The sequence below is a fragment of the Schistocerca americana genome, chromosome 7 (assembly GCF_021461395.2).
Source record: "Schistocerca americana isolate TAMUIC-IGC-003095 chromosome 7, iqSchAmer2.1, whole genome shotgun sequence".
NCBI classification, from domain to species: domain Eukaryota; kingdom Metazoa; phylum Arthropoda; class Insecta; order Orthoptera; family Acrididae; genus Schistocerca; species Schistocerca americana.
In genome coordinates this window covers 55777844-55802484 of record NC_060125.1, presented here as the reverse complement: position 1 = coordinate 55802484, position 24641 = coordinate 55777844, and the positions used below count along the sequence as shown (strand labels likewise).

Sequence of the window (24641 nt, the reverse complement as noted above, 5' to 3'; positions counted from 1 at the left end):
GCACAGTTTCTGCCATAGTGCGTAGAGCAAGGGTTGCCTGCAGCAGGTTTCCTGACAGTGCACGAAACTCGCTTTACTACGGCATTACAGCATAACGGCAGAAACTGTGCAACCGATTTCATTATTTAAAGTCTAAGTATTCCAGAAGGTATTAACATTAGCACAGTGAAATCAAGTGTCCCATCACGAGATGTAACTCTAATTTCCACTTCTGCAGGAAAAACTTACATATGCCATTTAGAAAAAGGTAACTGTGTTGAAAGTGATGCTTGTTTATTTGTAGGGATTGAGCATTGTTGTGCATTGTGTGAGTCCCTGACACAAGTGTATCCCTGGTCAACTACATATCTCACATTTTGTTCCATTTCGGAAATATGTGAAGTGGAAATATTAGATGGGACGCCCTGTGTATAAACTGAAGTCACTTGCGCGTGTCCGTCCGTACATGCAGGCTCATCTCAGGAACTGCTGCAAGGGTTTTGATCTAGCACTCCGTCTTCAGGCCACGAGTGGCCTACCGGGACCATCCGACCGCCGTGTCATCCTCAGAGGAGGATGCGGATAGGAGGGGCGTGGGGTCAGCACACCGCTCTCCCGGTCGTTATGACGGTATTCTCGACCGAAGCCGCTACTATTCGGTCGAGTAGCTCCTCAATTGGCATCACGAGGCTGAGTGCACCCCGAAAAATGGCGACAGCGCATGGCGGCCTGGATGGTCACCCATCCAAGTGCCGACCACGCCCGACAGCGCTTAACTTCGGTGATCTCACGGGAACCGGTGTATCCACTGCGGCAAGGCCGTTGCCTAAAAGGGTTTTGACCTGCCTCTGACTAATAGATATATTGTTTTATGAGGAAGATTTTTATCTGTAGTTTGTAAATATCTCGTACAAATAGTCCAAATTATGTTCAACTAAAGTTAAGTTGTGAAAATGATCCCGTTGTCACCTAGCGAACAGCCGCCATAGCTCGACAGAACAGCAGTACCTAGGGGACGCGGCAAGTAGGACCAAACATATCGTATGGTGGGCTAGCGGTGGAGCACGTGGCTGGAAACCGAAGGACTGAATCCTGGCTCGGTCACATTTTTCCACTCTGGATTTTAATCTAGTACTCAGCTGCCAATGAGGAGGAGATACGCATTTCGAAATATAATGACAATCGCAGATGCCAATTTCTGCTCCACTCATATTAGCGATCGTAATTCGCAGTCTTAATCCACCTACAACCCTTCGAACAACGGGCACTGAGCTACTCAGTTCTGAAGTACCGTAATAAATATGTCCTCTAACGAAAAGACAACTACCCTATCATTACGCTTTGATGTGAGACCTACAATTTGAAACAACCAAATATTTTTAACCAGTAGTTTCCTTGCAATCGCTTCGCAGCAACTGTATAGCGAAAAAACAAGGTGCATTATTCTTTGTACGAGTGAAACGTATTCCGAAAAGCAGCTTCAGCAACTTTTCTTTGTTTACAAAGAGTTCGTTCTTTCAGCAGCGCAGCGGATGACTCAACTTTCAAATTTCTGCCTTCCCTGAATCAAGGTTGATGTGGCCATCATTCTTTGCGTAGCAGGGCGAAGAAGTCTGCCATAAAGAGTCCACAGCAAAGAATTGCGGCAACGAATCTCAGCAATGCATCACAATACTGCAACACTAGCTTAACACGTATATCGTGCGTGTTCTTGTTATTGTTTCGTTTACTTGTGCCACCTGAGCCAGCCTCAGATACAAACTGAAGCCCACGCATGACCCATATACACTCATGATTTGCATACAATATTTACATTGGTTGTAAATATATTACGTACATCATGCTCAGATGTGCTCAAATGACTGTCGTGAGAAGTCACACTAAAGGCCAATTCAGTACGAAACACATAACATTCGTGTCTCTAGACAACTTTCCTGCCTTGCACTGCTTGCATTACATAAGTTATACACTGAAGCGCCAAATAAACTGGTATAGGCATGGGTATTCAAATACAGAGATACATAAACGAGCAGAATATGGCGCTGCTGTCGGCAACGCCTAGATAACACAAGAAGTGTCTGGCGCAGTTGTTATATGGGTTACTGCTGCTACAGTGGGATGTTGTGGAGAGTTAAGTGAGTTTGAATGTGGTCTTATAGTCGGCGCACGAACGGTGGGAGCCAGCATCTCCGAGGTAGCGATGAAGTAGGGATTTTCGCATTCACGAGTGTACTGTGAATATCTGGAATCCGGTAAAACATCAAGTCAGTGTGCGAACATTTCAACGATGGCCTACTTGCGTACCCTTGATGACTGGAAGGCACAAAGCTTTACGTCTTGCCTGGACCCGGCAACACCGACATTGCACTGTTGATGACTGGAAACATGATACCTGTGCGGATGAGTCTCGTTTCAAATTGTATCGAGCGGTTGGACGTGTTCGGTTTTGGAGACAACCTCATGAATCCATGGACCCTGCATGTCAGCAGAGGTCTGTTCAAGCTGGTGGAGGCTTTGTAATGGTGTGGGGTGTGTGCAGTTGAGTGATATGGGACCCTGATACGCGTAGATACGACTGTGACACGTACGTAAGCATCCTGTCTGATCACCTGCATCCATTTACATCCATAGTGCATTCAGAGGGACTCGGGCAATTCCAGAAGGACAATGAGACAACCGACACGTCCAGAGTTGCTACAGAGCGGCTCCAGGAACACTCTTCAGAGTTCAAACATTTCTGCTGGCCACCAAACTCCTCGGACATGAACGTTATTGACCATATCTGGGATGCCTTGCAGCGTGCTGTTCAGAAGTGATATCCACCCCTTCGTAATCTTACGGATTTATGGACAGCCCTGCAGGAATCATGATGTCAGTTCCCTCCAGCACTACTTCAGACAATCGAGTCCATGCCACGTCGTGTAGCGACGCTTCTGCATGCTCGCGGGGCCCTGCACGGTATTATGCAGGTGTACCAGATTCTTCGGTTCTTCTGTGTATAAAAATGATGATATTCAGTTACTCAACTCTGTTCTGTGAAATTTATTCGTAACTTGACGCTGTGGATCGGAAACGAAATATGCTACGCTTCAAAAGTCTCCGTGCGAAGAGGGGCCTTTTCGTGGGCGTCACTCTCCTCCTGTTCGTGTAGTGAGCAATGCTAGGTTCGGCTTGACGCAGCTCTGCACTCATGTACTCGTAATTACATCACACCTACTGTTATCGCACATGGTTGACGATCAGCTCCATCTACTCCTATCTGCCCAAGCCTGTGCATCCATCATCCCGACAGCTACAGTTTTCAGCGAGAACTTATGTAATGTGTGTCCAGCTCTACCCGATTATCCTCAGTTAGTTGTGCTTTTTTTGTTTTGAATGCGCGCGCGCGCGCGCGTGTGTGTGTATGTGTGTGCCTCAAACCTATGTGTAGAATTTTCTCTGTCATTACAAGTTGTCTTGTATTTGCCGGCTGGAGTGGCCGAACGGTTCTAGGCGCGGTCGCAAGTTCGAATCCTGCCTCGGGCATGGATGTGTGTGATGTCCTTAGGTTAGTTAGGTTTAAGTAGTTCTAAGTTCTAGGGGACTGATGACCTCAGAAGTCCCATAGTGCTGAGAGCCATTTGAACCATTTTGTCTTGTAAGCCGCAGCGCCTTGACGGTTTATTTTTCTCTGTTGCAGGAGGATAACTTCAATGGCAACGAGAAGACTAACTGTGGCAGCAGACGGTAAGTTGTAATTGTGTAATGTTCTTTAGTTTTACCTTGTAAGCTAAAGCAAATGGCATGCAGTCCGTCTTTCTATTGTGTGGTTTTGTGGTCTAGTGTAACGGTCGAATGCGCACCTTGGACGTAGCATGTCTTTTACGGTTTATGATAATTAAAAAAAATCGCTCGTCATAAAACTGTCTGAAAATAGTTCTAAATTTTAAACCTGTATTCTCAACGGTTCCAATAAGTTCCAGAATGGTATGTAAAACTTTAATTAGTGTGCTTTCTCGAAAGTTTCGACCAAAACTACAGCCAACAACTCGAATGTATCCTTTGTCTGAAGACATGAAAATTAAAACACTAAACGTTGATAGCAATTCATCTGTAACGTAAGAGGGAAAGCACATACAATAAGACAACACACAACAGACATATACATTTCAACGCTCACAAAATTCTACTGGACAGCGTAAAAAGTGTTCTGCATATGCTGTAAACATTTTTAAAAACACCAGTTTCTGCGAATAACCTTAACCTCGCTGGGGTAGCCGCGGGGTCTAGGGTGCCTTGTCACGGCCCGCGTGACTTGCCCCGTCGGAGGTTCGAGTCCTCCCTCGGGCATGGGTGTGTGTGTTGTTCTAAGCGTAAGGTAGTTCAAGTTAGATTAATTAGCGCTTAAGCTTAGGGACCGATTAATTAGATGTCGTGTGACTAGGGCCTCCCGTCGGGTGGACCGTTCGCCGGGTGCAAGTCTTCCGACTTGACGCCGCTTCGGCGACTTGAGCGTCGATGGCGATGAAGTGATGATGATGAGGACAACACAACACCCAGTCCCTGAGCGGAGAGGATCTCCGACCCAGACGGGAATCGAACCCGGGCCTTTAGGATTGACATTCTGTCGCGCTGACCACTCAGCTACCGGGGGCGGACTAGGGACCGATGACCTTACCAGTTTGGTCCCATAAGACCTTACCACAAATTTCCAATTTTGTGCCAGTAACGCTGGCAACTGAGAAGTTACGTATGTTGCGGGGAACCCAGTAGACGAAGTTTCTCTTTGTAACTGCACGACGCGACCAAGAACCTGTAAACTTGTTGTTTCCAGCAGGAATTCATATAAAAGAGGAGGTCGGGGGAACAAGGTCGAATACCAGCAGAACAGTGTAGGCAGATCGACTTTAGGGTGAATGCAAAGTGTAAATATAACTAGACGCTCATCGGCATTGTTCTTTCCCGTGCCTCCATCTGCAGCAGTATTCTCACCCATATTTTGAATTCATCAACTTTGCCCATCTCAATGAGTCGGGAATTAAAAACACCCATACTCCGAAAAATATCTGAATCTTTTTACGTTTGTTTTGTAAGATCACTAGGTTTAAGTGGGTAAGGGTGACACTGCAAATGCGTAGGTACACGCTGCAGCGACCGGTCTGCCCTAGGACTAGCTATCTTTTAGCCATGGATGGAGCAAACAAAGTGGATCCGCTGATTTTAGTCTTCCGAAAAGGTTCACATTCACCAATACAAAGACATGTGCTAAGAAACTAATTCGTTTAGGACATCAAACAACGTGTGCTACTTAGTATCAATCCTTTGATAGACAAAATACAGTACGTTTTACTAAGAATCGACAGCCAGTGTACAAAGATCTTTCTAAGGTACATTCCACATGACACCACGTGTTTACAACAGCGTAGTGAAATGGTAGAGGAAGTTCGAAGAGGTCGGTTATCGATGAGACGCAAACGGTTCGGAAGAGACAGTGAACTGTGTGAAGGACGTGATCTTGCGAAGTTCCACAGAGTTTACCTATCGAGCTATTGCAGAAGTGTACATATCTCAGCAAACAGTGTGGAAAATCCTTCGTGAACGATTAAGAGTGAAGCCGTATAAACTGCAGCTCCTGAAAGCTGGAAGCCACTACGACAAATTGTGCCGTCGGCCGTTCAGCATAGATATGTGGAACCGTCTTGAAACTGACGACTTCGTAAGACAATTAACGTTCAGTGACGAAGCCATTTTTCATCTTTCGGGAAAGATCAACTGACAGAATACGCACGTGTGAGAGAGACAGAAAATCGTCATGCAACTGTCGAACACGTCCGGGATTACGGGGAAATTGACGTGTTCTGCGTCGTGTCCAACAAAAGTCTATTTAACTTTCTTCTTCGCTGTAAGAACTGTCAATGGTGTCACATGTTTCAATAATACGCAACTGTATCTCATGCCATAACTCGAAAACAGTAGCATGGATTCCACCTTCCAGTAAGATGCTGCCCCTCCACGTTTTCACAGACCTGTAGAAGATTACCTGAAAGAGACGTTGCCATGTCGCTGAAAAGACCGTCTTGCGAATGCTGACCCGGTGCTGCTCGCTCGCCGGACTTGACAGTCTACGGCTTTTTCTTATGTAGTTGTAACTAGGACAGCATGCGTGTTCAACTTCTGCAACAGAACCTGGAAGAATTGTGACACCACATAGCAGCTGCTGTTCTGATCCTCACTCTTGATATTCTGAGCAGGGTATGGGTAGAAACGGGCATGTATTAGATGCGTATCACGTGACGGAGGGTGGACACAAATAACATTTATAAAAATTTGTGAAAGGAAGCTCTGAGAATTTATCTTTCACGTATTGTATCGCGTGTTATGTTGCTTTTTTCCACTTATCTGTCCTGTTTCTTTTTTTTAATATTTCAAGGATCTTAAATTATCCTGTATACTCCACGGCGCGCCTGAAGTTATTTGTCGACTGAAGTTGCAGACAGATGAAGATATTAGCATTTTAGCGTTAAGAGACTGTGGAGAGTTTAGTCATCTGCGTCAGTAAAGCGTGGTTCTCGGTGAGATGATACAATATGCGGGACGAGGCTTCACGCAGAGCCGATCTGCTTTAGAGGAGCGAGTGGAAATGTAGTAGAAGCGACATCAGTGATTGACAAAGGGACGACAGCGATACAACGCCAATACGACGCACTCTCTGTTGTATCGCCCAGCCCGACAGGGAGCACTGGTACAGGCTGCTTCACGCACGTGGGTCATACGATACACGGGGAGGGAAATTTCGAACCACCAGATGTGCCTAAAAAATGATTATAACTTATGTACAAGAAGCAATGATACACTACTGGCCATTAAAATTGCTACACCACGAAGACGACGTGCTACAGACGCCAAATTTAACCGACAGGAAGAAGATGCTGTGATATGCAAATGATTAGCTTTTCAGGGTATTCACACAAGGCTGGCGCCGTTGGCGACACCTACAACGTGCTGACATGAGGAAAGTTTCCAACCGATTTCTCATACACAAGCAGCAGTTGACCGGCGTTGCCTGGTGAAACGTTGTTGTGATGCCTCGTGAAAGGAGGAGAAATGCATACCATCACGTTTCCGACTTTGATAAAGGTCGGATTGCAGCCTATTGCGATTGCGGTTTATCGTATCGCGACATTGCTGCTCACGTTGGCCAAGATCCAATGACTGTTGGAAGAATATGGAATCGGTGCGTTCAGGAGGGTAAGACGGAACGCCGTGCTGGATCCCAACGGCCTCGTATCACTAGCAGTCGAGATGACAGGCATCTTATCCGCATGGCTGTAACCAATCGTGCAGCCACGTCTCGATCCATGAGTCAACAGATGGGGACGTTTGCAAGACAACAACCATCTGCACGGACAGTTCGACGACGTTTGCAGCAGCATGGACTATCAGCTCGGAGAGCATGGCTGCGGTTACCGTTGACGCTGCATCACAGACAAGAGCGCCTGCGATGGTGTACTTAACGATGAACCTGGGTGCACGAATGGCGAAACGCCATTTTTTCGGATGAATCCAGGTTCTGTTTACAGCATCATGATGGTCGGATCCGTGTTTGGCGACATCGCGGTGAAAGCATATTGTAAGCGTGTATTCGTCATCGCCATACTGGCGTATCACCAGGCGTGATGGTACGGCATGCCATTGGTTATACGTCTCGGTCACCTCTCGTTCGCGTTGACGGCACTTTGAACAGTGGACGTTACATTTCAGATGTGTTACGACCCGTGGCTCTACCGTTCATTCGATCCCTTCGAAACCCTTCATTTCAGCAGGATAATGCACGACCTCATGTTGCATGTCCTGTACGGGCCATTCCGGATACAGGAAATGTTCGACTGCTGCCCTGGGCAGCACATTCTCAAGATCACCAACTGAAAACGTCTGGTCAATGGTGGCCGAGCAACTGGCTCGTCACAATACGCTAGTCACTACTCTTGATGAAGTGTGGTATCGTGTTGAAGCTGCATGGGCAGCTGTACCTGTACACGCCATCCAAGCTCAGGCGTATCAAGGCCGTTATTACAACCAGATGTGGTTGTTCTGGGTACTGATTTCTCAGGATCTATGCCCCCAAATTGTGTGAAAATGTAATCACACGTGAGTTCTAGTATAACGTATTTGTCCCATGTATACCCGTTTATCATCTGCTTTTTTTCTTGGTGTAGCAACTTTAATGGCCAGTAGTGTACATTCATCTCTGTAGTTTCTTTTCACAGTAAAACGTTTAATTTTCAGATAGAAATAAGAATCACTATTGTGAGGTTGGTGTGTGTTCTCCTCTATGCAACATTTCTAGTTAGAGTTTGTGGAAATAATTGGGTAAAAATTGAATTTTTTGCACCTTGCAGTCAGATATCACAGGTTGATAATGAACTAGTTTTCTTTTTGCGGTAGCCAACAGTTATCGTGATACTTCAAAATTAAGTAAAAGAGAGCACATATTTTGAAAAGTTTGCAGTAAAATGTGTAATCTCTGGCAAGTTCGCGTTTGATGCATTTTAGATTGTACATTGCTGCGTACCAAATGTACCCACAACGTCGAAACTGTTTTTAACGCTAGAAGGAGAGCCGTGCCTCTTTCGAGTTTTCGAGTAAATCCGTGACACATTTGGAAGCTGGCAGAGAAGTGCCGCATTCGAAACTACTGCCGCCTGCCGCGTCGCGTTGCCTGTCGAATCGCTGCTGTTGGAGTTTTGTCGCGTCGCGCCACCTGTGCTGCATCGTGTAGTATCGCACACCAAATCGCCTGGCGAGAAGAACACGAGAAGTGCCTAACCCCATTTTGCAGAAACTTCAATCGATATAAGAGCAGTCAAAATAAGAGAACACATGTCTCGGCTTGTCCGTAGCGTATCTCTGACAAAATGACGAGAAAAGTTTTCGACGTAATTTAGATGCCTCTTACAGCGCTGTAGTCTCAACCGAAATGGTGGCACCCTGGATAGCGTCATTGTCTTTCACTTTTTGCACCCCTTGTTCAAAACCCATTATTGTTTTTATTTTATAGTGGTTTATTTTTCATTTCTCTAGCTATGTACGTAGAAGTTTACTGCTCGAATGTTTCGTGTCGAGTTAGCGGATAGAAGGGTATTATATTAACTGCAAAATTACAGCTGGGTTTCACAATAAGTTTCATACATTTATTATATAATGTATATGTGTGTATGGTATTTTTAAGGGCTATAACTTTTTAATTTCTCATATTCTTTTATTTCATTCTTGTATTGTATTGTATTGTATGTTAACCGGGGGCGTAGAAACGACGGAGAGACTCCGTCTCCGCCGCAGCCGCAGTGGTCCACAACCCCACGACGACTACTGCAGTCCACTTCATGCCTCCACCGCCCCACACCGAACAACTCTTTCAAGGTTATTGTGTGGTTCGGCCCCCGGTGGACCCCTCCTCCAGGGAACATCTCACACCAGACGAGTGTAACCCCTATGTTTGCGTAATAGAGTAATGGTGGTGTACGCGTGCTTGGAGAACTTATTTGCACAGCAATCGCCGACGTAGTGTAGCTGAGGCGGAATAAGGGGAACCAGACGGCATTCGCCGAGGCAGATGGAAAACCGCCTAAAAACCATCCACAGACTGGCCGGCTCACCGGAACTCGGCACTAGTCCGCCGGGCGGATTCGTGTCGGGGACCAGGCGCTCCTTCCCACTCCGGAAAGCCGTGCATTAGACCGCACGGCAAACCGGGCGGGCTTATTTCATTCTTACGTGAATTACTATATTAAGTGTTATATTTTATTTTTATGTTTATCCTTCAGGAGGAATCGGTTCATTCCCCCGCATGAAACTTTCGAAACATAAAAATTCTGAACACCGCACGAAGGTAGATTTGCCACAGTGACATTTATTCGTACGAATCACGCTCGGGAAAGAAATTCCGTTAATATTGCTGAAGATCTCGCAATAATTTCGCAGCAAATCACGTGCAACGGATCATTTCACCGCAAACGGGCGCTTGCAATTGAATGTGAGGCAAGATACACGACAGGAATTTCACCGAAAATAATTTCAAATAATTCTCTCATTCGTTTACTTTTTTTTAATTCGTACACCAGACACGCAATTAGTAGACGAATAAGTACAGCGTTATTTCAATATACAGGGTGGTCCATTGATCGTGACCGGGCATAATATCTCACGAAATAAGCGTCAAACGAAAAAACTACAAAGAACGAAACTCGTCTAGCTTGAAGGGAGAAACCAGATGGCGCTATGGTTGGCCCGCTAGATGGCGCTGCCATAGGTCAAACGGATATCAAATGAGTTTTTTAAAATAGGAACCCCCATTTTTATTACAAATTCGTGTAGTACGTAAACAAATATGAATGTTATAGTTGGACCACTTTCTTCGCATTGTGATAGATGGCGCTGTAATAATCACAAACATATGCCTCACAATTTTAGACGAACAATTGGTAACAGGTAGGTTTTTTTAAATTAAAATACAGAACGTAGGTACGTTTGAACATTTTATTTCGGTTGTTCCAATGTGATGCATGTACCTTTGTGAACGCATGCTGTTACCGCGTGATTACCTGCAAATACCACATTAATGCAATAAGTGCTCAAGATGATGTCCGTCAATCTCAATGCATTTGGCAATACGTGTAACGCCGTTCCTCTCAACAGCGAGTAGTTCACCTTCTGTAATGTTCGCACATCCATTGACAATCCGCTGACGCATGTTGTCAGGCGTTGTCGGTGGATCACGGTGGCAAGTATCCTTCAACTTTCCCCACAGAAAGAAATCCGGGGACGTCAGATTCGGTGAACGTGCGAGCCATGGTACGGTGCTTCGATGCCCAATGCACCTGTCATGAAATATGCTATTCGATACCGCTTCAACCGGACGCGAGCTATGTGCCGGACACCCATCATGTTGGAAATACATCGCCATTCTGTCATGTAGTGAAACATCTTGTAGTAACATCGGTAGAACATTACGTAGGAAATCAGCATACATTGCACCATTTAGATTGCCATCGATAAAATGGGGGCCAATTATCCTTCCTCCCATAATGCCGCACCATATATTAACCTGACAAGGTCGCTGATGTTCCACTTGTCGCAGCCATCGTGGATTTTCCGTTACCCAATAGTGCGTATCACGCCGGTTTACGTTACCGCTGTTGGTGAATGACGCTTCGTCGCTAAATAGAACGCCTGCAAAAAATGTGTCATCGTCCCGTAATTTCTCTTGTGCCCAGTGGCAGAACTGTACACGACGTTCAAAGTCGTCGCCATGTAATTCCTGGTGCATAGAAATACGGTACGGGTGCAAATGATGTTGATGTAGCATTCTCAACTGCGACGTTTTTGAGATTCCCGATTCTCGCGCAATTTGTCTGCTACTGATGTGCGGATGAGCCGCGACAGCAGCTAAAACACCTACTTGGACATCATCATTTGTTGGCGGTCGTGGTTGACGTTTCACATGTGGCTGAACACTTCCTGTTTCCTTAAATAACGTAACTATCCATCCGGCGAACGGTCCGGACACTTGGATGATGTCGTCCAGGATACCGAGTAGCATACATAGCACACGCCCGTTGGGCATTTTGATCACAATAGCAATACATGAACACGATATCGACCTTTTCCGCAATTGGTAAACGGTCCATTTTGACACGGGTAATGTATCACGAAGCAAATACCGCCCGCACTGGCGGAATGTTACGTGATACCACATCTTACACGTTTGTGACTATTACAGCGCCATCTATCACAAATCGAAAAAAGTGGTCCAACTAAAACATTCATATTTCTTTATGTACTACACGAATATGTAATAAAAATGGGGGTTCTTATTTAAAAAAGCGCAGTTGATATCAGTTTGGCATATGGCAACGCCATCTAGCGGGCCAACCATAGCGACATCTGGTTTCCCCCTTCAAGCTAGACAAGTTTCGTTCTTTGTACTTTTTTCGTTTGATGCTTATTTCGTGAGACATTTGTCCCGGTCACTATCAATGGACCACCTTGTGTCATTCGTGTAGTTGTCTTCCATGGACATGGGTAAATAAATGAAAAACAAAAATAAAAACAATAATCGGGTTTCGAGCACGGGGTGCTAGCCATTATGCCTCCGCTCTGGTTGAACTGTTTACACCCTATAAGGCACATAAAGTACCTCAAAAACTTTGATCGTGGTTTGCTCAGAAACGGTTTGATGTACGGCTAAGCCGAGACGCTTGTTTGCTTAGTTTGTGAGAAATCGGATTATGGCACTTGCCATGTTCTCCTCGTCGCTGATAACCGGTGCTAGTGCAGCGGGCGAGCGCCGTTGCAGTCTGGCAAGTGACGCGATCCGAGCCGTGCGCGTCCGCTGAGGTATGGACGCAACGCAGCGGCGCTGCGGCCTCCAAGTGACGGGAGAGAGATAGGGAGAGGCTGCCGCGCACTCGCGGACGCCGCGCTGGCCAGACGTAAGCCGTTGAGACGCCGGCGCGGCCGTTGGCGCGCTCTGCCCGCGGACGTTACGTCAGTTCCGCAAACGTTCCAAGGCTGCACAGTCCTCCCGGCAAACTTGGCGTGTGTGCGATCACTCACGAGTGTGCGTCACGGACACAGATCGAAAGTCCAGTGCACATCTGCTTCAGATTATCGAGACAGGCTGAGGTGTAATTCTACTGAACTCGCCGCTCTCTCCATAAATCCCATACCGACTGCGACCAGTCGATCCGCTCCCAGTCGATTGCTTCAGATGAAAACCACCCTGAAGCGCCAAACAAATTGATTTAGGCATGCGTATTCAAACATAGAGATATGTAAACAGGCAGAATACGGCGCTGCTGTTGGCAACGCCTTTATAAGACAACAAGTGTCTGACGCAGTGGCTAGAACGGTTGCTACTGCTACAATGACAGGTTATCAAGATTTAACTGAGTCTGAACGTGGCGTTATAGTCGGCGCACGAATGATGGGACACAGCATCTTCGAGATAGCGACCATTTCACGGGTGTCAGTGAACATCAGGAATCCCGTGAAACACCAAATCTCCAACATCGCTGCGGTTGGAAAAAGATCCTGCAAGACCGGGAACAACAACGACTGAAGAGAATCGTTCAGCGTCACAGAAGCGCAACCCTTTTGCAAACCGCTGCAGATTTCAGTGTTGGGCTATCATTAAGTGTCAGTGTATGAACCGCTCAACGTAACGTCATCGATATGGGATTTAGGAGCCGAAGGCCCACTCGTGTACCCTTGATGACCGCACACGACACAAAGCTTTACGCCTCGCCTGGGCTCGCCAGCACCGACATTGGACTGTTGAGGACTGGAAACATGTTGCCAAGTCGGACGAGTCTCGTTTCAGATTGTAGCGACCGGATGGAATTGTATGAGTTTGGAGACAATCTGATAAATCCATGGACCCTGCATGTCAGCGGGAGACTGTTCAATCTGGTGGAAACTCTGTAATGGTGAGGGGCGTGTGCATTTGGAGTGATATGGGATCCATGATATATCTAGATACGACTCTGACAGGTGACACTTACGTAAGCATCCTGTCTCACCACCTGCATCCATTCCTGCATCCATTGTTAATTCACACGGACTTGGGAAATTACAGCATAACTATGCGACATCCCATACGTCCAGAATTGCTACAGAGTGGCTCCAGGAACACTCTTCTGAGTTTAAACACTGCCGCTGGCCACCAAAGTCCCCAGACATGAACATTATGGAGCATATCTCGGAAGCCTTGCAACGTGCTGTTCAGAAGAGATTTCCACCCCCTCGTACTGTTACGCATTTAAGGACAGTCCTGCAGGATTCATGGTGTCAATTCCTTCCAGCACTACTTTGACATTAGTCGAGTCCTTCTACGTGCGCTCGGGGCGCCTACATGATACTGGGCCGTTGTATCAGTTTCTTTCGCTCTTCAGAGTAAAACCCCAAAACTTTACATGATAAATGCTGGTTGTGATGTAACGTAACTCACACTTGCAGTCACTACATAAAATTGCTTGAAATTATCCATCTATTTCCATGCCGATCATTCACTAGTACGTACATAACTTATACGTTTTCTTCTTGTGCTTATAGTTTTCCTATTTCGTTTCTCTTTCAGAAATTCTCCCCAGCTTTACCATCATGTATTGGAAGTTAGAACCAGCTCTTATTAGCAGTATCTCCGCGCTCTTCATCAACAAATCCTGCAAAGCCTGATATGAGAACACTGCTTATCTTAATTTTTACACTTTTTTAGAAAAGCTTTTGAAGCAACTGCCGTATATCAGTCGATGCACGGGGTCAAAATACTTCCAAATTTATAATTAGGTTTAGTTAGTTACTATTAATTAAACAAAACATTGATAAAGATACATTGACAGCTGATGTAGTTCTTTGCCACCGGAGTTTGTTCCGCATCTCTGCAGCATGCTATAATGAGAATTACAATTAATATCTCGACATCACATTCGCAGGCTTCGGCAACTCACAACCGAGCTGCCAGCTTCTAACCAAGCCTGGACATTGGACAACACTGTACATGAGTCTGACACTGCCGTCTAAATTCGAAAAAGTATATAGCAGCAAACTAAATGCCATCAGTATTTTGTTCTATCTTTGCTTATGAAGGACATTACACGCCACAACGTCATTATGTTACGGATGAAAGTCGAGGTCCATTGTAGGTAGATTCAACCTATCTTGTGTCAAGTATAAAGCAACATTCTTTTTCTTGAGCACAGGACTCGTGCAACTTTTGTCGAATCCTTGTCATGAATTACAAATCATTTGGTGTGAGGGGCAACCACTGGTGTAATAGTACATTTCAATTGATGAATACCGCAACATCTGCGTAAAAATTATTGATTAATCACAACTAGTTTCATGAAATTTGCAATAGTCACATCGTCAGGTGACAAACTTTTGACGTTTCAAAATACAGGGTGGTCAGAAAGAATCTAAAATGCTGTAAGAATGTTGCAGGGGAGGTTATGCTAATAAGCAATTATTAACAAAAGAATTCAATACGTTGCGCTGTATTCGACTTATTTAGCATTGAAATTAGCCAATCAGGTCGTTAATCGTTAAGCGTTCAAGTTCAAGCAGCCTGTCAGAGACTTGGTCTCCTCAAACGAAAGAAATGTACACTCCTGGAAATGGAAAAAAGAACACATTGACACCGGTGTGTCAGACCCACCATACTTGCTCCGGACACTGCGAGAGGGCTGTACAAGCAATGATCACACGCACGGCACAGCGGACACACCAGGAACCGCGGTGTTGGCCGTCGAATGGCGCTAGCAGCGCAGCATTTGTGCACCACCGCCGTCAGTGTCAGCCAGTTTGCCGTGGCATACGGAGCTCCATCGCAGTCTTTAACACTGGTAGCATGCCGCGACAGCGTGGACGTGAACCGTATGTGCAGTTGACGGACTTTGAGCGAGGGCGTATAGTGGGCATGCGGGAGGCCGGGTGGACGTACCGCCGAATTGCTCAACACGTGGAGCGTGAGGTCTCCACAGTACATCGATGTTGTCGCCAGTGGTCGGCGGAAGGTGCACGTGCCCGTCGACCTGGGACCGGACCGCAGCGACGCACGGATGCACGCCAAGACCGTAGGATCCTACGCAGTGCCGTAGGGGACCGCACCGCCACTTCCCAGCAAATTAGGGACACTGTTGCTCCTGGGGTATCGGCGAGGACCATTCGCAACCGTCTCCATGAAGCTGGGCTACGGTCCCGCACACCGTTAGGCCGTCTTCCGCTCACGCCCCAACATCGTGCAGCCCGCCTCCAGTGGTGTCGCGACAGGCGTGAATGGAGGGACGAATGGAGACGTGTCGTCTTCAGCGATGAGAGTCGCTTCTGCCTTGGTGCCAATGATGGTCGTATGCGTGTTTGGCGCCGTGCAGGTGAGCGCCACAATCAGGACTGCATACGACCGAGGCACACAGGGCCTACACCCGGCATCATGGTGTGGGGAGCGATCTCCTACACTGGCCGTACACCACTGGTGATCGTCGAGGAGACACTGAATAGTGCACGGTACATCCAAACCGTCATCGAACCCATCGTTCTACCATTCCTAGACCGGCAAGGGAACTTGCTGTTTCAACAGGGCAATGCACGTCCGCATGTATCCCGTGCCACCCAACGTGCTCTAGAAGGTGTAAGTCAACTACCCTGGCCAGCAAGATCTCCGGATCTGTCCCCCATTGAGCATGTTTGGGACTGGATGATGCGTCGTCTCACGCGGTCTGCACGTCCAGCACGAACGCTGGTCCAACTGAGGCGCCAGGTGGAAATGGCATGGCAAGCCGTTCTACAGGACTATATCCAGCATCTCTACGATCGTCTCCATGGGAGAATAGCAGCCTGCATTGCTGCGAAAGGTGGATATACACTGTACTAGTGCCGACATTGTGCATGCTCTGTTGCCTGTGTCTATGTGCCTGTGGTTCTGTCAGTGTGATCATGTGATGTATCTGACCCCAGGAATGTGTCAATAAAGTTTCCCCTTCCTGGGACAATGAATTCACGGTGTTCTTATTTCAATTTCCAGGAGTGTAGTTTTTGTTCATCTACCTTAAATTTATCGCTTCCGAAGATGGCACATTTTAGCTGGTAACGAGCGTTTGGAGAAGTAATAACTCAGGGAACCACAGATGTCTGTGCGTCACTGCATTTTAGGGCGTGCAAGTACTTGCATTTACTCGCACAACGGTCTGATTGACTAACTTGAACGCCAAATAACGTCGCAACGTATGGAATTTTTTATGAACATCTATTTCATACCGCAACCTCCTTGCAACATTCTTACAGTCTTTTTCAGACTGTTTCTGACTACCTTGTATAATTTCCTTAAAGTTTCCATAAAAATAAAGAAGAAAAGCCACCTATCTTCTTGCACAACATCAGCGTCATCGGCGCAATCGTAAACAATAAAAAGACCGCAGGAATATGAGCAGGACGTAAACCGAACCTATGCGGCACTTCTCCTCAGGAACAGCGGCCAGCGCACTTGCCGTATTGAGAAAACAATTGAGGCGTTCCCTGAAAACACGACTTAACGTCCATTAAATCGTTTTTCCGTTTCCTGCAGTAATTGCATCTGTGCAAAGCGGTCTTTGTGCTCACAAATTATTATTGCTCTCCGACAGACGCAACGGCCTCTGCAAACATTTGACGACCGTGCTGCTCCAAGTCGTCGTTCCGTCGACCGCCGAAGCCAGTAGACAACTTCCACACCGCTGATACCAGTGCTGTGCGTGCGCTGTACTGAGACGTGTTTGTCAGTGATGAGATATCTGTACCGTGGAATTTACGTTTTCCAACATTACGTAAGAAATAAGTTGTTAGCTGTAAACAAAGTAGGGGAAGTGTTTGTGATAGTATATTCACTAGGGCGTGTGATTATGAAAGCCAGCTAATTGGAAGGAAGCGTAAGATTCAGAAATGGAAGTGGAAGAAAGATATTTCAGTGCTTCAAATCTGCAGAAAGAATCCAGCACCCTTTGACGTGGTGAAAGGAGTCTACATTATTCAGGACTGGACTTCAGCTTTATCACCATACTACGTGACGAAACCCCCCCAAAAAAAGACACTATTTGAATACAAAAATATGTGATTTTGTATTACAACAGAAACGCACTTTCCGTATCGTCTACTTATCCAGGCACGTTCAGTCCTTACGAAATAAAGAAACGAGGACGTAGATTGCCATTGCGGAAGACGGACATGGTGATGGCGAAGGCGTCTCCTCCTGGAATAACGGATGCGAAGAACAAAGGTGTCTTCGCACTACCCAAGTTCCTTCGAGACGACAATGCAGAAATGCTGAAGAATCAGCGGTTACGCATCAGATACATACAACGGCAGTTCAGAATGCGAAACAGACGGATGATCGGTAATAACTACGCATAGACTGTTGCAGAGGACGGTGCATGTCCTATGTATGTCTGTAATTGAGCAGATCCATTTCCTTCACTTTGTGTATGATTCTGTTAATCCTAGGTTTTTAAAGAAGATTATTATATGTTATGTTCGTTGGTATAGACAGTGAAGCGCCAAAGAAACTGGTATGGGCATGCGTATTCAAATACAGAGAGATGTAAAGAGGCAGAATACGGCGCTGCGGTCGGCAACGCCTATATAAGACAACAAGTGTCTGACGCAGTTGTTAGTTCTGTCACTGCTCCTAAAATGGCAGGTTATCAAGATTTAAGTTAGTTTGAAAGTGCTGTTACAGGCGGCGCACGAACGGTGGGACACAGCATCTCCCGGGTAGCGATAAAATGGGTGTTTTCTCGTACGACAATTTCAGGAGTGTACCGTGAATATCAGGAATCCGACATCGCTGCGCCCGGAAAAAGATCGTACAAGAACGGGACTCACGACGACTGAAAAGAATCGTTAAACATGACAGAAGTGCAGCCCTTTCCCAAATTGTTGCAGATTTCAGTTCTGAGCCATCAACAAGTGTCAGCGTGCGAACCATTCAACTAAACATCATCGATGTGGGCTTTCGGAGCCGAAGGTCCACGGGTGTACACTTGATGACTGCACGACACAAAGGTTAACGCCACGCCTGGACCCGTCAACACCGACCCTGGACTGTTGATAAATGGAAACATGATGCCTGTGCGGACGAGTCTCGTTCCAAATTGTATCGAGCGGATGGATACCTCATGAATCTACGCACCCTGCATATCAGAAGCGTACTGTTCGAGCTGGTGGAGACTCTGTAATGGTGTGGGGCGTGTGCAGCTGGGGTGATATGGAACTTCTGATACGTCTAGATACGACTCTGACACGTGACACGTATGTAAGCATCCTGTCTGATCACATACATCCATTCATGTCCATTGTGCATTCCGACGGACTTGGGAAATTACAGCAGGACAATGCGACACTCCACACGTCCAGAATTTCTATAGAGTAACTCTAGGAGCACTCGTATGAGTTTAAACACTACCGCTGGCCACCAAACTCCCCGGACATTAACATTACTGAGCATATCTAGGATGCCTTGAAACGTGCTATTCAGAACAGCCCTCCAACCCGTCGTACGCTTACGGACTTATGGACAGCCCTACAGGATTCATGGTATGGACACCCCTGCAGGATTCACGGTGCCAGTTTCTTCCAGCACTACTACAGACATTAGTCGAGTCCCTTCCACGTCATGTTGCGGAACTTCTGCGTGCTCGCGGGGGGCTCTATATGATATTAGGCAGGTGTACCAGTTTCTTTTGGCCTTCAGTGTGTAGTGCCTTCAGGAACACCTAACAATTTACTCTTACCATGAAAACTAATTATGTTTGTCGAATAAAAGTATATTTTGTTGCTTTACTGTCTGATTACGCTATTTTAGATGTAACACTTTTTTAGCAGTCAAATATGAAAAATGTCGTTTTCTTGTTCGTGTTATACAGTGATCTGTGGAAAAACAACTTAAGTGTGGTACTGTATTATCAGCTCAAATCAATATGTAAGTCGTACAGAGTACACTATCGCTTCATTTATTTTAAAAGAACAATAAGTCGTTTCTATCCAACTGAAATTTCGTCCGCGTACGAGGGACTGAAATGAATGAAAACACGACATCAAATACTTGATGCTCTGTATCTCGATTTCCGTATGTTGTAATTAAGTCGTTGTTCCAGAGAACGCCTAAATTAAGTGGACATTACCCTCAGGCAAGGGAGTACCAAGGAACTAGAACAGTATTCCAGAGAGGAATGGTATGAAAGTTCTTCGATCACCATTCACAATTTCCAGACACCGATCTCTAGGAGGAATTAAGCTTTCTGTATGTCAAGAGTGCGCTGATCATCGTAGGCGGATGTCCGAACGCGGTGAGTGGTGGAAGCAGTCTGCCGACGTTGTCTGCTTGGCGCGTCGGCTTGTGGCTGCTGGGCGGATACGGCTTCCAGTGCTCCAGCCTGGGTCCACAGCACGGCTGGAGGACGGGCACCCTCCGGCGTTTATCCTGCTCGCTGGAGCGTCCAGCCTGGAAGCACGTGATGGCCCGCACAGCGGTCTTCCCACCTCTCTCGCCCCTTGCCCTGTGTTGTCCGTTCCGCCAGACGCTCCTGGCTTCTGGATGTACATTTCGGGCAGCGCCCAGTGTACCACAGTCAGTGCAACCGTCCAGCGACACACGGGATGTTACGAAAGGCCGAGCCCAACTTTTACTTTGTGTATGCCCCTTTCTGCTTTTTTTGTAGGTGAGCTACACAGCGATTTCAAAATTACAGTAAGTGCTGCCCAGAATTTCTGATAATATCACCGTAAAAACCAGATAGTGGTTCTAATCTAGGAGGGTAATTATACGGCAGGGCTGCTGATATTTTTAAAAATATATCAATATTTAAAAAGATATCGTTATCGGCTCACGATATAGCGAGACTTGTTTGGACATATCGATAATAAGAAATATCGACGTACCTGCCTATAAAAATGTCGTCTGCACATTGTAAATCTATTGCCGGTTTTAGAGATGTATAGTTAAGTATTGATTTATTATTATATATTCGGGTACACCAACAAGCTATCCCCCTTACAGCAAGAAGTGAAAGGAAAACGATGCATCTCCACGCTTGGCGATAACCACTTTGCTAACAATGGTAACTGCATGTAAGTAGCACAATAAAAGGTTTACGATGGGTCCGTCATTCGGCATCACATTTTTCCGGAACACTCGATGTTTTTTTTTTCATTTCTGCCAACGCCAGTGACCCTGCAGTTGTAGTGTCGAAATTACGTGGTCACGCTAAATGTTGCAGTTTCTGTTGCTGTTGCTGTTGCTGTTGGTGGCGCCGAGCGCCGATTACGTCAGCGTTTCCCCTGACACCTCTCCGCCCACCGCAAAGACCAATCTCGTCATTTAGATTCTCGTCCGTCATTCTCAACAACTGTTTTTGAAGACGCTGATGTGAAGGAACAGCACACTAATTGCTTAAAAATTATTTTTTAACCGAACTGTTGTGCTGATTCTTCACATCGGGAATCTTGTTATTCCATTCACACCTCACCCCCCCCACCCCCCAATTGCAATCGGAATTCTGCTTTTGTGCCAAATATACTTATTTCACACAGTCATGCTTTTGTGCCAAATATACCTATTTCAGACAAAGAGAAAGACTGGACGTGATGAAAGCTCAAAAAGTAATGAGACTGCTTTACACAATGTTCTGTTACAGTTTCAAAAGAACAACTTCAAGTGCTTACCGAAAATTGTGAAAAAAATATAATGTAAAATAAAAATATCCTCATTCAATATTGCCATTTCGCTATCGATATATCTGGAGTAGAAAAATCAGCGATATTTATCTACATTTTCTGTAAAAATATCCATATATCGGTATTCTATCATCAGCCCTATTATACATCCTTAGAGTTAAAATGAAATTGTCGATGGATCCAAACAAATGGGTTCGACTGTGTTTCGGTCATAAAACTACATTATTTTGAAAAGATCGTTATCATTACCATTATTTCATAACGCTGGAATACTGTTTACATAAGTTACCAATAATTACATTTTTTTTTTTCAAATCCGAGTGACACAAGGGGTGGAGGTCACAAATTGTGAAACGAATGAATGAACAACAGCTCCTTCTCATAGTCAACGCAATGCATACATTCTTTCTACTTTGGTACATCGCATCTAAGACAGTAAAGCTGATACATACACACTACTGGGCATTAAAATTGCTACACCACGAAGATGACGTGCTATAGACGCGAAAGTTAACCGACAGGAAGAAGATGCTGTCATATGCAAATGATCAGCTTTTCAGAGCATTTACACGAGGTTGGCGCCGGTGGCGACACCTACAACGTGCTGACATGAGCAAAGTTTCCAACCGATTTCTCATACACAGACAGCAGTTGACCGGCGTTGCCTGGAGAAACGCTGTTGCGATGCCTCGTGTAAGGAGGAGAAATGCGTGCCATCACGTTTCCGACTTTGATAAAGGTCGGATTGTAGCCTATCGCGATTGCGGTTTATCGTATCGCGACATTGCTGCTCGCGTTGGTTGAGATCCAATGACTGTTAGCAGAATATGGAATCGTTGGGTTCAGGAGGGTATACGGAACGCTGTGCTGGATCCCAACGGCCTCGTATCACTAGCAGTCGAGATGACAGGCATCTTATCCGCGTGGCTGTAACGGATCGTGCAGCCACGTATCGATCCCTGAGTCAACAGATGGGGACGTTTGCAAGACAACAACCATCTGCACGAACAGTTCGACGACGTTTGCAGCAGGATGGACTATCAGCTCGGAGACCACGGCTGCGGTTACCCTTGACGCTGGATCACAGACAGGAGCGCCTGCGATGGTGTACCCAACGACGAACCTGGGTGCACGAATAGCAAAACGCCATTTTTTTCGGATGAATCCAGGTTCTGTTTAGAGCATCATGATGGTCGCATCTGTGTTTGGCGACATGGCTGTGAACGCACATTGGAAGCGTGTATTCGTCATCGCCATTCTGGCGTATCACCCAGCGTGATGGTATGGGGTGCCATTGGTTACACGTCTCGGTCACCTCTTGTTCGCACTGACGGCACTTTGAACAGTGGACGTTACATTTCAGATGTGTTACGACCCGGGGCTCTACCCCTCATTCGATCCCTGCGAAACCCGTCATTTCAGCAGGATAATGCACGACCGCATGTTGCAGGTGTTGTACGGGTCTTTCTGGATACAGAAAATGTTCGACTGCTGCCCTGGCCAGCACATTCTCGAGATCTCTCACCAATTGAAAATATTTGGTCAATGGTGGCCGAGCAACTGGCTCGTCACAATACGCCAGAATCGTTACATGATGAACTGTGGCTATCGTGTTGAAGCTGCATGGGCAGCTGTACTTGTACACGCCATCCAAGCTCTGTTTGACTCAATACCCAGGCGTATCAAGGCCGGTATTACGGCCAGAGGTGGTTGTTGTGGGTACTGATTTCTCAGGATCTATACACACAAATTGCATGAAAATGTAATCACATGTTAGTTATAGCATAATATATTTGTCCAATGAATACCCGTTTATCATCTGCATTTCTTCTTGGTGTAGAATTTTTAGTGGCCAGTAGTGTATGTGGTGTTACCGCCAGACACCACACTTGCTAGGTGGCCTTTAAATCGGCCGCGGTCCTTTAGTATACGTCGGACCCGCGTGTCGCCACAATCAGTGATTGCAGATCGAGCGCCGCCACACGGCAGGTCTAGTCTAGAGAGACTCCCTAGCACTCGCCCCAGTTGCACAGCCGACTCTGCTAGTGATGGTTCACTGTCCACATACGCTCTCATTTGCAGAGACGACAGTTTAGCTTAGCCTTCAGCTACGTCATTTGCTACGACCTAGCAAGGCGCCATTACCAGTTTATATTGAGATTGTAATACTGTCTAGACAAGAGCGATGTTCTCCAATTGTGGATTAAAGTTAAGTATTCCAAGAACTACGTTCTTTTCTTTATAGGATAATTACTTTACCTTGTTCCAGACCTCACGCCAATCTGGGTGAGCTTAAAAGCGTGCATTTCGGCCTCCTCTAGCAACACGGTGTTGGCTCTTCTGCCAACACTTCAGTGTACATAACATTTGTTTAAATATATCATGAAAATTCTTTCTCCCCATTTTTTGGAGTCGTCGGCAACGCTTAAAATCGCTTCATTACCCATTTGGCAACAGATAAACAAACACTATATAATGGCTGTTGCAATGCTTTAGGGCCTAACGTGTAGTTTTTATTATTGTTTTTAGTATTGTTACTGTGATGTCGTAAGCACAGCACCAGGCAGCACCGTAGGTGCTGATGGGTCGGCAACCCACTTCAGAGACGGCGCACAGCGCAGCGGTCGCCGCACCAAGAAGTCGCAGCGGTGGCACCGCCCGGGAAGTGATGTGCGCCGGCATCTCAGCAGAGCGGGCAGTTCCAACTTGGCTCGACTGTCGAGAAAACTGCCTTCTACTTGTGCACCTCGCGCCGTACCGTTTGCCTGTAGCGAGTCCACACCAGCCCGTCTTCAGAGAACATTCTAGTAGGTCAAGATACGAGGTGCGACCATAAGGTAATGAGACTGATTTTCTTTGTAAGGTGTGGCAACCCTGCAGGCATGCTTTGGCACAATATCTTTGACCTTGGTCTATAAGCTGCTTCTAGTCCAAGCGGCACATCGATGCAACTGCTCAGTCGTGAGTTGTGCTGTAATAAGTTAACACTTGTTTGTGTCTCTCGTCACGGAAATAGAACCACATAATATTGCGCAACGATATGCCATTTCTTTTTGCGTTAAATTGGGTGAAACCGCGACGACAACTTACGGTAAGCTTCAAAAGGTTTTTGGAGAGGAGGTTATGTCAAGAGCTCAAGTTTTTCGTTGGCATTAAATGCTTAGTGAAGGCAGAAGGAATGTTGAAGATGAAGACCGCAGTGGACGACCATCAACCTCACGGACGGATGTCAACTTGGCCAGGTGCGTGAAGTCGTGCGATCTGATCAAAGATTATCCGTGAAAATAGTTGCAGAAGAACTGAACATCAATCGAGAAGCGGTTCGTCTAATAAGAACTTAAGATCTTGGTATGAAAAAGATTTGTGCAAAAATGGTCCCCAAAAATGTCACACAACAACAGCGAGAAACACGGAAAAATGTG

The 24641-nt window shown here is 46.1% G+C and overlaps 1 pseudogene; it reads right to left on the bottom strand.

Moving 5' to 3' along the window:
• Positions 1 to 688: 688 nt before the first annotated feature.
• LOC124623279 lies at positions 689 to 806 on the bottom strand (annotated as a pseudogene).
• Between the last annotated feature and the right edge of the window lie 23835 nt (positions 807 to 24641).